This window comes from Chelonia mydas, chromosome 12 (assembly GCF_015237465.2).
Source record: "Chelonia mydas isolate rCheMyd1 chromosome 12, rCheMyd1.pri.v2, whole genome shotgun sequence".
Lineage (NCBI taxonomy): Eukaryota > Metazoa > Chordata > Testudines > Cheloniidae > Chelonia > Chelonia mydas.
In genome coordinates this window covers 36,722,405-36,737,299 of record NC_051252.2, presented here as the reverse complement: position 1 = coordinate 36,737,299, position 14,895 = coordinate 36,722,405, and the positions used below count along the sequence as shown (strand labels likewise).

Here is a 14,895-nt window from a genome sequence, read left to right as displayed (position 1 = left end):
CCAGTCTCCACCCTTGCATTAGCTTCACCCTCACAACACTCCTCCGGGGCTTTTAACTCCTTACTGTGCTTTCATTACACCTCTGCTGCTTGGCTGTAAGGTGAAAATGGCTTTTCCAGTGTGTATCACTGTCAGGCATGCTGAGATATAACAGCACAGGGCCTCCTCAGAGCTCATGTACTCCAAACTGGTGCCTATGTTAGGAGATACTGGTACCAGATAATTGTGATAGGAGGTAATCAACCCACTTCCTTTATTTATATATCACTGGCACAGTAAAAAACATTGAAAGGATGACTGGAATGATGGTTCCACTGAATAACATAGGACAAGTCAGCTTGAAAAAGGAAAGGACGAGGCACACAGACACATCAATGTACAGGATACTGAATGGGACAGTGGCAGTGCCTGATTCAATAGGATAGTGATTTCTGATCTCACAATGTTATTTCAATGAGCAATTGACGTAAATGATCGGACAAACACCTGTTTATTATAAACCAATGCTACGTATCTTGAGTGTGTAAGTTCACGTCCTACTTAGTGGGTGCAAAACATTTCACAGGTGGAAAACGCCAAGTCAGAAGAAGAGGAGTTTAGCTGTAGAAAGACATGATAGCTATAAAAGAAAGATACCGCTAGGTTGTCCTCTCAGGAACAAGGTAATAGCTGTTTAAACAGCCAAGTTAAATAAGATATAGCCAAAGAGAACTGGAAGCATTTAGCTTCCTGTTGGACGTTGTTTTTTTTTAACAAAATCATTTGATGTAAAACTTCCTGAGGATTTTCCAGCAGATTCATTTCTGAGCATATACGCAAAGCAATTTTGTATTGTGCAGCCATCAAAATGTATTGCCCTGCACTCCATCCCCACCAAGAAGGTGGAATAAAACTCTGCCCTTATGCAGATTGCTAAGTGCGTGGGAGTCCGAGGGGCCATGACTCGAGATGGCTGGTCTGGGCCTCACCATGCGACTGATGGGGGCGTTCTGCAGCAGTAATTCTGTATTCTATGTAGATGGCTTGTAAACACAAGGGCTTAGGGTAGGAGGATGGCTGTATCTCTGCATAAGAGCGACAGCTAGTACAGTGCTGCTCTGTTTTGATGGGTCCTTGTACACAGAGCCCATCACCGCGGAATCTGAGCATTTCCACTAAGATCCCACACTGAATACAGTCTCTAAGTCTGGTCTGCGCAGGAAGTTATCAGCCTTGCCGTGCAGAGGAACTCAAACAGATGCTGATCAGAGAGGGCAGACCTTGAGTGCCAACAATCGCTGATTATGTAATTTTTCCATCAGGGATCCCTTAAATGCTCATGGAATCCAGCTGGAGATCTTTGCCTTTCTGTGCCATTCATCCAACTTTCTGGCCCGGAGGTGGACATGCTGGCTGCACAATGAGTCAGAAGGCACCCATTTTATCCAGCCTGACAGCTGCACAGTTTGTTATAAGGACAAGAGAGGAATAACAGCTGATCCTAATCACATCCGACTGCGGTATCTTCTGACCCCCTGTCAGTAGGAGGTGGGCTGTGATGCAGGGAGGGAGGAGAGAAAGATAGCAGAGTATAGAAAGGAGACAGCACTGAATGACTTCCTGTGCTTGGCATTTGCCTGAACACAGCTCTTCCATTTGTAACCAAACACACAGTGACCCCCCTCACCTGAAACTGACAAGCAGCATGGGGGCCGGGTCTGAAAGCACCATAGGTATTGCTGTCTGCAGTAAATGCTCATTGTTCTGGATGGAGGGTGGCAGTTAAATGTAAGATAGTAAGGTGCAGAGAACCACTCTTCCCTCCCCCAACTAAAATTAGCCTTCCTCTCCAAGCGCCCTGCTTCCCACTCCCCTCCAAAGTGCTGCAACAAAAATTCCTGATTTCCCTGTCACTTGGGCCATGATGTCGCTTCTGATCCTTCCCCTAGTGCCTCTGTCCTTCTGTGTTTAGTTTGAGCTTTTCAGGCTTGCCTGCAAGGCCTTACGGAATCCTGCATCTGCCTGCCATCTCCTCCAGCCCCCTCTGTGATCTTCTCCAGGGAGTCGACCATCAGGAAAGCCTCTTTAGCCTTCTCCCTACATGTCATCTTAAAAGGGGCGTGGGGCTGGAGGGAACTGGTGGGGAGGGGATGTTACTGTTTGGGTGCAGTGAGTGAGATTCACCAAGAGTAAGGGAACTGGAGCAGTGGTCCCCAAACTTTTTCCGTCACGCTCCCCCTTACCTGTAATGGAACCAGCCTGTGTCTCCCCCCGCCCCCCAGGAGCCATGGTCAGGAGTTGTGGCTGGGAGTGGGGCTGAAGCCGGGAGTAGGGCTGAGGCCGGGGCCCGAGAACCATGGCCGAGACCAGGAATGGAGCCACGGCCGGGAGTGGGGCCACAGCTGGGGCTGGGTCAAAGTGGAGCTGGGGGCTGGGTGGCACTCCCTCCCTGTCCCCCATAGGGACTGGCCTGGAGGCGGACCCCTCTTTGAGAAGGTGCCTGGTTGGTGGTTTTACTCTCTTTTCCCCCCTGCAGTAAGGGGCTGCAAAGGAAGGATTTAGCTGAGAAGCTGAGAATGCCACAGGAAGCATCAGACAAAAAACTCCCCACAATGGTGCTATTTTGTTGGCTCTTTACTTCCTCTTGGAATCTCTCTGGAGACTCCTGCAGTATCTCAGACTTTGTGAGGGCTGGACAGAGGCTGCGGAGGGCTGGAAACCTTGAGGTATTTGAGGAAATGAGAAGGAACTGGAATCACACATGCCCTCATGTTCTGGGCCTTTTGGGTGCTGACTGAAGAGAGAGGGAAATGGGTCTCCTATGAGGGTTTGGAACCCAAAGCCATTTCCCCTGAGCTTTTGGACTGGAGAGATCCTTGGGACAGAGAAGCAGCTGTGGTTTTAGAACAACGTGGAAGACAAAGCTGCCCTTAAGATGAAAACCCCTGACTGATTCCCTAAGGCAAGTGAGTGGGTGGGTAGAAGGCCCAAACTGGAGCAAGGACCAGGCCCTTTCTGATAAATTGGGGTCCAAGTGAGCTGTCACCACGGCAGGCTTGGGGGAGGAGGTTGTCCCCCACCATGGACATTTCCTTCTCCTCTAACTGAGCTGCCTTGAATCCTAGAGCCCCAATCACAATGGATAGAAGCATTACTGGCTGAGGAAAAAGCCAGGCTCTGCCTCAGAAACCTGCCCCCAAAATGGCCGTTTCCAGGGCTGCTGCAGAGTGGGGGAAAGGTGGCATAATTCCCACTCTCCTGGCACAGCGCCCACCCCTAGGATTACATGGCTCCCTTTGCTGGGGTGTCCACCCCTCACTTGCCCTGAAGGGGTTAACGTAGGCTAAGGAGAGGGCCAATTAACCAGGCCAAAGCTGAGGGGAATAGGTGGCTTATGTAATCCTCTGACTGAATAATGTGGGAGCCCAGCTGAGGAAGGAGCTAGATGGGCTGGGTTTATAAGGGCAGGAAGTTGGCAGCAGAGAAGGGGCTGCAGGGAAGGGGTCTGCAGTCACTTCCTGGGAAAAGAGAGGGGTGTTTGGGGGCTACAGAGCCCAAGTAGCCTGCAGTTACTCCCTGGGAGGAGGGAGTTTTGGGGCTGGCAAACCCAGAGAAGGGGGAGAACCAGAAGGTGAGGAAAGGCTCAGGGAAAAGGCAGCAAGGTTTAAAATGATGCAGACTTTGCCTGCTGATTAGAGGGTCCCTGAGCTGGAACCTGGAGTAGAGGGTGGGGCTGGCTTCTCCTACCAGGAGGGTTGCCAACCCTCCAGGATTGGCCTGGAGTCTCCAGGAATTAAAAATTAATCTTTAATTAAAGATTATGCCATGTGAAGAAACCTCCAGGAATACATCCAACCAAAACTGGCATCCATACCTGCCAGGGGGGAAGTGGCACTGGCTGGGCAGTGAACGGGAAGAGTGCCTGAGCCTGTTCCTAAGAAGAGACTTGGATACGCCAGAAAGGGAGGACACATGTGACTTGATGAGAGGGCTAAGCTATGAACACAGCGCATCTTGCCTTGCTGACAGCCGGGAGAGAAGACAGGGCATGTGATGAGGGGCAGAAAGACGGCGTTGGACCTGGAATCAGCTAATCTCAAGAGCGACCAGCAGGAGGTGCACTAGTGGTGAGCAAACCCTGTGACACTCCCCCTTGCACAGGCCACATCCTTAGGAACACCTGGCTCCCTGCGTGCTTTCCACAGGCATCCCTGTACAGCATCACACGGTTAGCCCCCTCTCACAGGCACATGGTTCCCTCACGGCTCAGGCCCCATTCTCTAAGAACGCACCTCTCCCCTACTCACTCAGGCTCTGTCCCAGTGTCAGGTGGTTCCCAGTCCCTTTCCACAGGCTGTGTGCCATTAACATATGTCTGTCCACTCAGGTCATTGCCCAGGACAATGCCATGCCCTCTAGTTTGCGCCCCTCCCCCCACAATTCCCAAGCTCAGGAGACAATTACAGCATGAATTATGAATGGCTGCGTTTCTCGTGCTCACTGCTTTAGGTAATAGCTGCTCTCACTGTTTAAAATAGGTCAGCGCGGGACACGGCTCATTGCTGCTGCTCCTCAAAGTTGAACTTTCACGCTCAGTCAGCCTCCAACATCATATTTAACCATGACCCATTTCAGCTTAAATCTGTGAGCAACAAATTCCCCTTCACCCTGGCCCCAAATGGTTCCTCACCGAAGACAGGAAACAGGAAACCCAGCTGTACGTGGACCATTGCTTCCTACCACCAGTTCAGATTCCTCACTGCTCTGCCATCTGTTACAAAGACACTTCTGATGACACACACACAAGGGAGTAGGAATAAACTCAAGAAAGAGCCCCATAGATAGCTCCCTGAGGCATCAAAAAAGCTAGCAGAAACCTTAAGTGCAAGTGTAAGCACAGCTAAGTACAAATATAAGATGCTGTGCATAAGCTTTACAAAGAACTAGAGTAGCATTGTTATAACTCAGTGTACTGCCTGTAGTAACTTTATTGTAGCTTTAGAATGTTTTGGACCGTAAGTGTTCTGTTCCGTGGTTTCATTCGGGCTGGATTTTTGAAGGAGACCTGTATGGCTCAAATAACCTTTTGCACCTTGCCATTTAACTATAGAGGGATTTTTCTTGCCTTCCAGCTTCCTTCTTTCTGTTGGAGCATGCAGGCCTTCTTTGACTCTGTTATAGCACCCTGAAGTAGCACTCATGCCGAATCTAAGGATTTTAATAGTCTCATCTTTGTCCGGTTCTTTTTGACTATCTTGTTCTTTTTTTAAAAAAAAAAATTATTTTCAAGTTCCCCTTTCTAAAGTTGAATGTCACTATTACAGATTTTGGCCCAATTCATCCGCTGTGGACGGCAAACTTAATTATATTTTTCTCGTCATTTTCTTAGTGGCTCAACTGTAATACATCTTGAACCAATTCCTGTGCCGTACTTGGGACTAACCTGGGAGTAGCATCACCTATTGAGTGGTTTAGAAGTTGTTCTTCCGAGGAGCAGCTGGTTAAGGTATTGACAAAATTATTTCCGTAAGACATGTCCTGACGTGACCAGTTTATATGCTGAATATCCCCAGTCTTTGAAGGGATTAGGACCTGTAGTGTAGTCAGTGGTCCCTTTCCTGACTGCCTGGTCCATTCCAGGAATTAGGGAGACCCTGACTGGTGACAGTGGGCAGCAAAGAGTGTGTTGTTCATGCTACAAGATAGTCAAGGAGAACTATAGGGCCTGTGGGCATGCAGTAACCCCAGCAAAGAATTCCCACCCATTACAATCAGGTCCTGTATCTTTTCAGCAATGAGGGACACTATATGACCCAGCTCTAAATCTTGTTTGCTTGGGCCACCTGTACGCTTAACCTATTGGAGTCCATCCATCACTAGGTGACAGAGGGTCTGGTGTCTAGTTCTGCTTCCTTCTAGGCTATGGAACTGTGGAGTAAAGCTAAGTAGCGAAATGTGAATGAAACATCCCATAATACAAACAGAAGGTTCTTCTGGGCACCATGGAAATACATTCTAAGTAGGCTTGGAGGGATTCCATGTTTATTTTTAAAAAAATGAAATTCAATGGATAATGTCAGTGTTAATTTCCAAACACATAAGACCTGATCCCTTGCTCTGGTACCCCATTGACTTCACTGGAGCTACACCAGCATATGTAAGAGAGTGGCGAATTAGAACCATATTCTTTCATTTTAATTGCATTAAAGGAAATCTGGAAAAACTCCATCCCTAATTCTTATTTATCCAAAGTTTAAGTTAAAAACATTTTGAACAAACTTCCTTTCCTATGTTACCACTAACTCCGGTTTGTTAAAACTGAAACAGTGTTGAGAATCCAATTGACCTGTCACTAGTTATGCTGCATTTTTACTTTTTTTTAATTTCTCTCCATTTGGACAGTGAAATTCAGTGAAGAGATTTTCATTTTTGGTGACAGTTGGTTTCCCTTTCAGGTTCCACTTACTAACATTGCAGCATCTGGGCTGCAGATGCTGCAGGGGAATGCTGATGATTTTAACAAAATTGTAATAAATAGAGACATTTAAATAGATAAAAACATGAAAACATTTCTAATTGCTCTTACGTTTTGTAAAATGTTGTTTGCAGACTCTAACTTTTGGACCATCTTGGAGTTGAGTGGCCTTTTAAAGATTCGCAAAAAGAAAAGGAGTACTTGTGGCACCTTAGAGACTAACCAATTTATTTGAGCATGAGCTTTCGTGAGCTACAGCTCACTTCATCGGATGCACCGATGAAGTGAGCTGTAGCTCACGAAAGCTCATGCTCAAATAAATTGGTTAGTCTCTAAGGTGCCACAAGTACTCCTTTTCTTTTTGCGAATACAGACTAACACGGCTGTTACTCTGAAACCTTTTAAAGATTGTAGAAGCTGAGAATCATAATGTTCAGAAATGAAATCATACAGGGCTAGATTCTTAGCTGGTGAAAATTGGCATAGCTCCAGCGTACTTCAGTGGAATGACACTGATTTACATGGAGCTGAGAATTTAGCCCATAACATTTCAAAGGAAACTTACAAGAACTATCTGCTTACAAGGGAATGAATGTACGCTGGGCTAAATAATCTCCAAGGGTCTTTTCAATAGACAAGCCGTCTTCACACGCCGGAAACAGTGTTTGCAAAATAAAAAGAACACAGCTTTCAATTCTGCATGAGGCCATGCTCTCTTTCTTTCTTAGGGGCCTACTGAAGAGAAGGCTAGATAACAGCTGACTGGGAAAGGTATAGGGAGCAGTCCTACAGAATGCAGAGATCAGACTCCCCATGGCCTCCTGGTAGTGTTACCGTTGCTGGCTCTAAAGGGAGTAGGGTGAGTAAGCGGTCGTTAAAAGTACTCTGTCAACTGGAATCTCTTAAATTGACTATACCAGTTTCTGATAGACCTTGGCGTGTCCTGATTTGTTAAAATTCCTTTATAAATGCAAAGGCTTGTGTTTACTCCTTTTTGTGATGGTTGGAAGTGTCTTTAGGGGTGCACTCAAAAGCAACACTCCCAGAAATATTCTGGCTCCTTTCTCTCTGTCTGTGTGCATACTTGCTGGCTGCCAGTTCACTTTCAGTTTTGAGTTTGATGCTGCCACTGTTCCTTTTGCAGAGCATGGGAAAGGGCATGCACTGTCAAATAAATAGTGAAACTGACTGCATGCAAAGTGCTGTCAAAATGCACAAAGTAAACCAGAAATAGAGAAAACAGTGTTTTCCTTCATCTCTTTCAGTTATAGAAATCCTAGGCATTAAGTGCAACAATAATGGGTACAAGATTTTCAGATGGGAAAATGATTTTTAAGTTAATGGTGTCTCTTTAAACAGCTAAAAGATATATAGCCACTGTCCTCCAAAGATCTCGGTATGCATAACAAACTTTACAAGTGGAGTGTTTACACAAGCTATAGTATATACTGGGTTCCCTTGACCCATTACTGAAATGCAGCCACCTCTGGGATGGCATGCATCAGCCATTTAACAATACACAGCAACAACAGCACAGTTCTGCACAAAAAATAAGTACCGTACCCAAGTTGGGAGACAGAATGTGGTTACCGAAGTTGGGATTTGGCCAGGATGCTAGAGTTAACCCCCCTACTGTTGGGGAAAATACTATGGGATCTATTAATGATCAAGACAGGTCAGGTTTCAGAGTAGCAGCCGTGTTAGTCTGTATTCGCAAAAAGAAAAGCTTTCGTGAGCTACATGCATCTGATGAAGTGAGATGTAGCTCACGAAAGCTTATGCTCAAATAAATTGGTTCGTCTCTAAGGTGCCACAAGTACTCCTTTTCTCTTTTCAAGACAGGTCAGGAACTCAGTTTTGCATCTCATCTGAAAGCAGGGGTGAAAGCAACTTAAAGGACTTACCAGTATTTCGTAGTCCTGAGCAGGGGTTTGTGGCCTCAACCAGAAGAGGCATGGCCTTTAAATACCTGGGCCCTTTAAATCAAGATTTAAAGGCCCTGGGGCTCCAGCTGTGGCTGGGAGGCCCAGGGCCTTTAAATCACCCACAGAGCTACCAGCTGCAGAGGTGGCTGGGAGCCCTGGGGCAATTTAAAGGGCCCAGGGCTCTGGCCGCCGCTACCGCAGCAGAGCTCCAGGGTCTTTAAATCACCGCCAGAGCTCTGCCGCCGCTAGCCCGGGGCTCCCCACAGCGCCCAGAGCCCCTGGCCCTTTAAATCACCACCGGAGCCCTGCCGCCGCTACTCCGGGGCTCCGGCAGCCAGGCTGGGGCGGCGATTTAAAGGGCCACAGGCTCTGACCACTGCAGGGAGTCCCAGGCCCTTTAAATCGCCAGCCTAGGGAAGCCAGTCCAGTCTGGCACAGCGCACTGGCTCTTGCCAGTATGTCATACCAGACTGTACCGACTTACTTTCACCTCTGTCTGAAAGATACAGGGCCCCACAGTGAAGGGCGTTGGTTCAGTACTAGGAGATGGGGTCACCTATGGAGTCACCAGCAGCCCTTCCTCCACTGCCCTGGGTTTCCCTTGCAAGCCTCCAAGCTGAGCACTGACCAGGGCTGATTCAGCTCATTTTGCAAGATCTGATGAGATAACCACCTGTGGCTACTACAGCTTCAGATCCCATGCACTCACAAGGAGTTTGTTCCCCAGAGGGGCTTGCTCCTCAGGGGCAGAGCTCAGTGCAAGCTTCCTTCCATCCGCCATTTTCTTGGCCCTGGACTTCTGCTGCATTGAGTGTTTTGGGGTGGGGGAGAGCTAATTACAAACACAAGCACACTTGTCAAGTTTGATATTTTCCTTCCTTTAAAAAAACAAAAACAAATAGAAGCTATAACTTTAAATGCCACAAGCTAATTGAAGCATCGCCAGTTCTGAATTATGTCTCCTCCAGCACTCCTGCGTTATTGGTCTTTCAGGACAGATCAATCACACACCCCGCTCCACTATTATGAGTGAGTTATCACCCTGGGATGAAGAATTCACGGGTGCTCAGATAAGGCACCTCCTATCAGAACAAAAGGCACAGCCAAAACTTGTGGCAATAGTTCATGATATTGCTGGAGACCTGGGGGTGGATCAAATCAGCCAGGCCCCCAAAACCACGTTGACTGATCTGGACTTGCTTGTGTTCTACAGTTATCTTCTCTTTTCTTTTCTAAACTTTGACAATAATTTGATACAACACCAGTTAGAAAGTATCATCAAATGCAAATGTGCTCAAAAAATAAGCCCAGGAGGCTCATTCACACTCAGATAAGAGATCCAGCCCACTTTCTGATAAAGGTTTTTAAGTGTCACTTTGAATACGGATGATTGAAACTTACAGTTTGTCTTATCCGGTTAGAGCTGGGTGGCACCAGACTTCTTTTCTTTTTCTCGCCCCTTTCCTTTCTAATTAATTTCATCTCACTCAGAAAACAGAGAGGAAACGCTATGCTGTAATAAACCGTCTCTGCACCGCAGCCTTAAGGCACTGAGCAGTAATATTAAGGGACATTTAATCAACGGAGGAGCCTTTTCTCCCCAGCCCTCCTCTCTTTTGCCTGGAGTAGGTTCTGAGTCATTAGGCTCTCAGGTAGATTTTGGGAACCAGTGAGTTAGCTGTGTATATCTGTCATGCGCATTTGTATAAATCTAGCTAGCTGGCTACAGAGAGAGAATAGTTTAATCTGTCTCTGGATCACATTGTTCTGAACACATCATTAGCATATGTCCTTCCCTATTCCCCACCACCGCTCCACAACCAAGCTTCCATAAGTCTAAAGATTTCTATTAAGAATGGAATGGGAGAGGGGACACTGGAACAAGGAAAGGAATAAATGGAACTTCTCATGGGACAAACATAGGGTTGGAACAGCGGCTACTTAGCAAGGCTTTTCAAACAGTGAGGAGCCTGGGTAATGGGAGGTGTTGGATAACACTCCCCCATGCTTTTGCCTGGTCACTGGGCTGCTGAATGGGCTGGGAATCAATGCCATTATTACTTTATTTAAATTTGCAGTGTCCATTGAAAGGAAAGCTGGCACTAGAATATCAGAAGGGGTGGCAGGTCAGGATGCAGAAATATCAGCAGAGAAAATGGAGGGAGCCCAAAAGACTAGAATAGTATGGGGAGTGGCAGATCGGGACTGAGGGGCACAGGAGAGCTCAGGACTGGAACAGCAAGGGGGTGGAGTGAGTCAGGAATGAGGGACATTGGAGGATCTTTATGGGGATCCCACATCTGGAATAGCCAGGGGGCTGTAGGTCAGAACTAGGGTTCATTAGCACAGCTGTGTGTTGGAGCTGGAAGAGCACAGGTGCTACATAGGTCTGGATTGTGGGACATTAGCAGAGCTGGGTGGGCATGCTTGCACAATACCCGTACAGCAACTGCTCATCTCCAGCCAGCTCTACCACCCCCATGCTCACTGCCAAGAGCTCTAAAATTCACCCCTCTTTGATATACGCAAGCATTAATGCCTTAATGAAAAAATGCAGGTCATGGTGGAGTAGCCAAGACCTGAATCCAACCCACTGTCAAACTATTCTAACTTGTGGGGAAAGTGTGTCCACTGAATTTGAAGGGTCACAGCCTCCCCAGTGAATTGTCTAGGGTTGCACAGGGGACATGGGGCAGAAGGATGTTTTTTTGCAGAAGGCACGGGACTGGTACTGAGCACGTCTGCGTTCGATTGTGACTTCTACCGCAGACTTCCTGTGTGACCTTGTCACTTCCTCTCTGTTTTTCAGTTCCCCAGCTGTAAAATGGGTATAATGATTCTTCCATTCTCCTGCCCTTTGACAGTATTGTCTATTTAGACGGTAAACCCTTTGGTCGCAGGAACTGACTCTTCCTGTGTGTATGGACAGCACCTTGCACAATGGAGCCCAGATTTCAGCTGGGGCCTCTATGTGCTACTGTAATACAAGCAGTTTATAATAATAATAATAGAATTTGGCTCTAAGTATTTAAAGAAAGAGAAGGAAAGAGGGAGAGAGGGACTCTTTTTCCCCCCAACCCCAGCATTCCCAAGGCTTTTACAGAGATCTGAAAATAGGATCATTTTTTTCATATAAAGCTGAAGTGTTTTTTGTTTGGTTTGTTTTTTGGCAACACATGTATCTCTTATTCTAGCCCTGGGATGGATATTTTCCAGGTGGGGGCTCTAGGGGAACATGGGGGAGGCACATAGGCCCAGATGAGATTTCCTCAGCCAAGTGACTGCAAGGCCATCGTCCCTGCATTCCAGAAGCCTCTCAGGTGGGCGACGCTGCATTTCCGCCTCACCCTGATGAATGGGTTTTCCCTTGACTGACAGGAATTCTCTGGATCTTGCTAAAAGTCTCGTGGGCGGCACAGAACAGACACAGAGCATACCAGCGCTACGAGAAGTGTGAGTTAAGGCACACGCAGCTCCCGTACCTGAGAGGCCAGCACTATGCCACCCAGGTGAGCCATGCAGAGGGAAATAGGGTGAGAGTGGGTAGGAGGGAAAGTGGGTCACAGTGAGGCCTTCCCCCTGCGCAGCCCACCTGCCCTAGCTTTGATGGAAATGTCCCTGCCGCTGAATCATGGAAAGCATTGTGACCATCAGTGAGTGGCATAGCGTGCTGGTCTTCCAGGGGCTCTGCATTTAATCACACGGCCTAGCAAGCATCTGCCAATATGTACCCAAGAGCAGGTCAGCACTGGGAAAGAGAGAGAGAACAGGAAAACAAAGTCCAAGAGAGAGAGAGACACACACACACAAAGGCCCAGAGAGAAAGAGTGGAAAAGGATGGATGGATAGATAGATTAGATAGAACAAACACAGGACCAAAGAGAGAAAAATTTCCAAGTGTAATTAAAAACTAAAACTGGGTCTTTCCCTCAGGTCCCTTGCACTGCTCTGTGGTTAATAAGAAGAGCTTCAGGAAGACAGTCTCTAGGCTGAATGCCTGGTTTCCTGGGACATGCAGGAATTCCTTGGGTACACGCAGTGATGAGCTGCCAAAATCTTAACAACCGGTTCCCACGAGGGGGTCGTGGCCCACCCCCGCCCCCCGGGGACTCCTGCCCCATCCACCCCCCTCCCCTGACTGCCCCCAGAACTGGGCAGGAGGGTCTTGTGGGCCACCATAGAGGGTGCCCACCCCGCCCCTAAGAGCCAGAGGGACCTGCCGGGGGGCGAGGTGGGGAGTCCCGGTGGTGCTTACCTGGGGCGGCTCCCAGGAAGCATCTGGCAGGTCCCTCTGGGTCCTAGGGGCAGGGGAGCGTAGCTGAGGGGGAGCATGGGGAGCGGCCGCTGCCCCCACTGATCACATCAAAAGTGGCGCCTTAGGCGCCGACTCTGTGGGTGCTCCGGGGCTGGAGCACCCATGGGGAAAATTTGGTGGCTGCAGAGCACCCACCGGCAGCTCCCCGCCCTGCCCCGCCCCGCGCCCGGCCCCAGCTCACCTCCGCTCTGCCTCCGCACCTGAACGCTCCGCCCCACTCTGCTTCTCCACTCCCCCGGCTTCCCGTGAATCAGCTGTTCGCCAGGGAGGGCGGAGAAGCAAACGGCAGCTTCGCGCTCAGGCCCAGGGAGGCGGAGGTGAGCTGGGGAGGGGAGCGGTTCCCCTGCACGTCCCCCAGGTTACCTGCAGCAGCGCAGGTGGCCCTCCTCACGCCCCCCCACCCCAGCTCACCTCCGCCTCCCTGGGCCTGAGTGCGAAGCCGCTGCCTGCTTCTCACCCCCTCCCCCCCACCGGCTTCCCGCGCAAACAGCTGATTCGCAGGAAGCGGAGAGGGGCGGAGAACCAGAGCGGGGCAGCGCATTCAGGGGAGGAGGTGGAGGCGGAGTGGAGGTGAGCTGGGGCCGGGCGGGGCAGGGAGCTGCTGGTGGGTGCTCTGCACCCATCAAATTTTCCCTGTTGGTGCTCCAGCCCCAGAACAACCAGTTCTAAAAGGGCTTCTAAATTTAACAACCGGTTCTAGCAAACCGGCTCCAGCTCACCACTGGGTACACGGAGCCCCTGCTCTCTAAGCAGAGAAGAATAAAAGAGCCTAGCAAAGGGCAAACCCTTCCCGGAGCTGCAGCTGTAATTAGGGATCTGTCTCTTCTTCCCTTTGAAATCTTGTTTATTATTTATAAGCACCGGCTCAGACCCATGAGGTTTCTCTGAGTTATAGACCAGCAAGAAAATACTAGGGGAGTAACCTGTAGAGAACCCTTCTGTCTGGCATTAGAGATATGGTCCCCATTAATGCAGGGCTTCAAAACAGGATGCAGAGAGGTTAATGACACACAGCACCTCCTAAGTGACAGCTGTGTTGTCACTGTGTCCCATACAAGTGATGCCACCGGTAAAGAAATAGGGAGAGGAAATTAAACACCAAGGCCATGCCACAATATTGACAGTGAGGGGCATAGTTCACATGCAGTACCTGGAGACCGAGCTGCTTGGCTCCTGCTAGCTTTAATGGTAGTTGCACAGCTAAATCTCTGCATACCAGGCTGAAAGAGTCACCGGCTAAGAGGGTGCTGAGCCAGGAAACCGTGAATCACAGCTGATGCCCAGTTCCTTGACAAACAGGGCTGCAGCTTCTCAGCCTTTGTCCTGCAGCAGGCAAAGCAATGCTGCAAAACAGGGTCATGAGCTTTGACCCCCTGTGTAGGTATTGCTATAGATATTGCTCATTGGGTATTGGCGTGAGGTCGCCACCAAATGAACCTGGGGTGCTGCCACTGTCCTGGCTGCCACAGGGGAAGATGGTGCCGCCAGCGTCACATGGGACAACAGTAGCACATGCTGCCTGGGGTTCGCATATTAATTGAGATTTTGTTTTGCTTTCTTCACTTAATTCGACACCCAGCACCAGTTTTCTGGACCCGAGAACATCCTTTGAACGTGCCTCTGGTGTGGCTGAGCTGCTGTGACTTTGACCTTTCACCTCAGGGCAGAGTTGGCTTCAGATGAGAATCGTCTATCCCGTGAGTTCAGCACAAACAATTGCCACCCTTAGCAAACAGAGGGCTGTTGAGATCTATGCAGAGCCGCATTCTAGGCTGATTTAATGCACCAGCTTATCACATTTGTTCACCTTCATAGCTTTAGTGCCCTGAAAGTTCCTCTCCCTACACCTGACCAGGACTTTGGAACAAGTAATGTTGAGACAGCCCTTGAAGAATCCATCCCTGGTTTTATATGAGACCCAGTTTATGCAGGGACAGGATATCTGGGAACATATGTTAGGTTTCCAAGCTGGTTGCATATGGCCAATAAAACTATTACTTCTTTACCTTAATAATACTGGCCCAGATTTGCAGTCACACCCCAACCTGTCCACTTTGGCACAGACAGTTTTGTACAGGCTGCTAGAAACTGTCACCAATGCATGCAGCAAACTGCACACATCAGTGTGGTGTTGCAAAATTGCAGTGGGAAGCCAGGGACTGAAAATCAGGCACATTGAGCTTTGTGGCCTAACCCTGCAG

At 48.8% G+C, this 14,895-nt stretch overlaps 1 protein-coding gene and 1 long non-coding RNA gene across 2 annotated transcripts in view; one reads left to right on the top strand and one right to left on the bottom strand.

The window, feature by feature from the left end:
* JPH3 (junctophilin 3) overlaps nucleotides 1-14,895 on the bottom strand; it is a 112,922-nt gene that overhangs the window by 64,469 nt on the left and 33,558 nt on the right. The gene's annotated exons all lie outside the window — the stretch shown is intronic.
* LOC119563712 lies at nucleotides 4,008-11,886 on the top strand. Its single transcript, XR_005222287.2, has 3 exons — nucleotides 4,008-4,106; nucleotides 5,369-5,485; nucleotides 11,758-11,886. It is a non-coding gene; the product is annotated as an uncharacterized LOC119563712 (long non-coding RNA).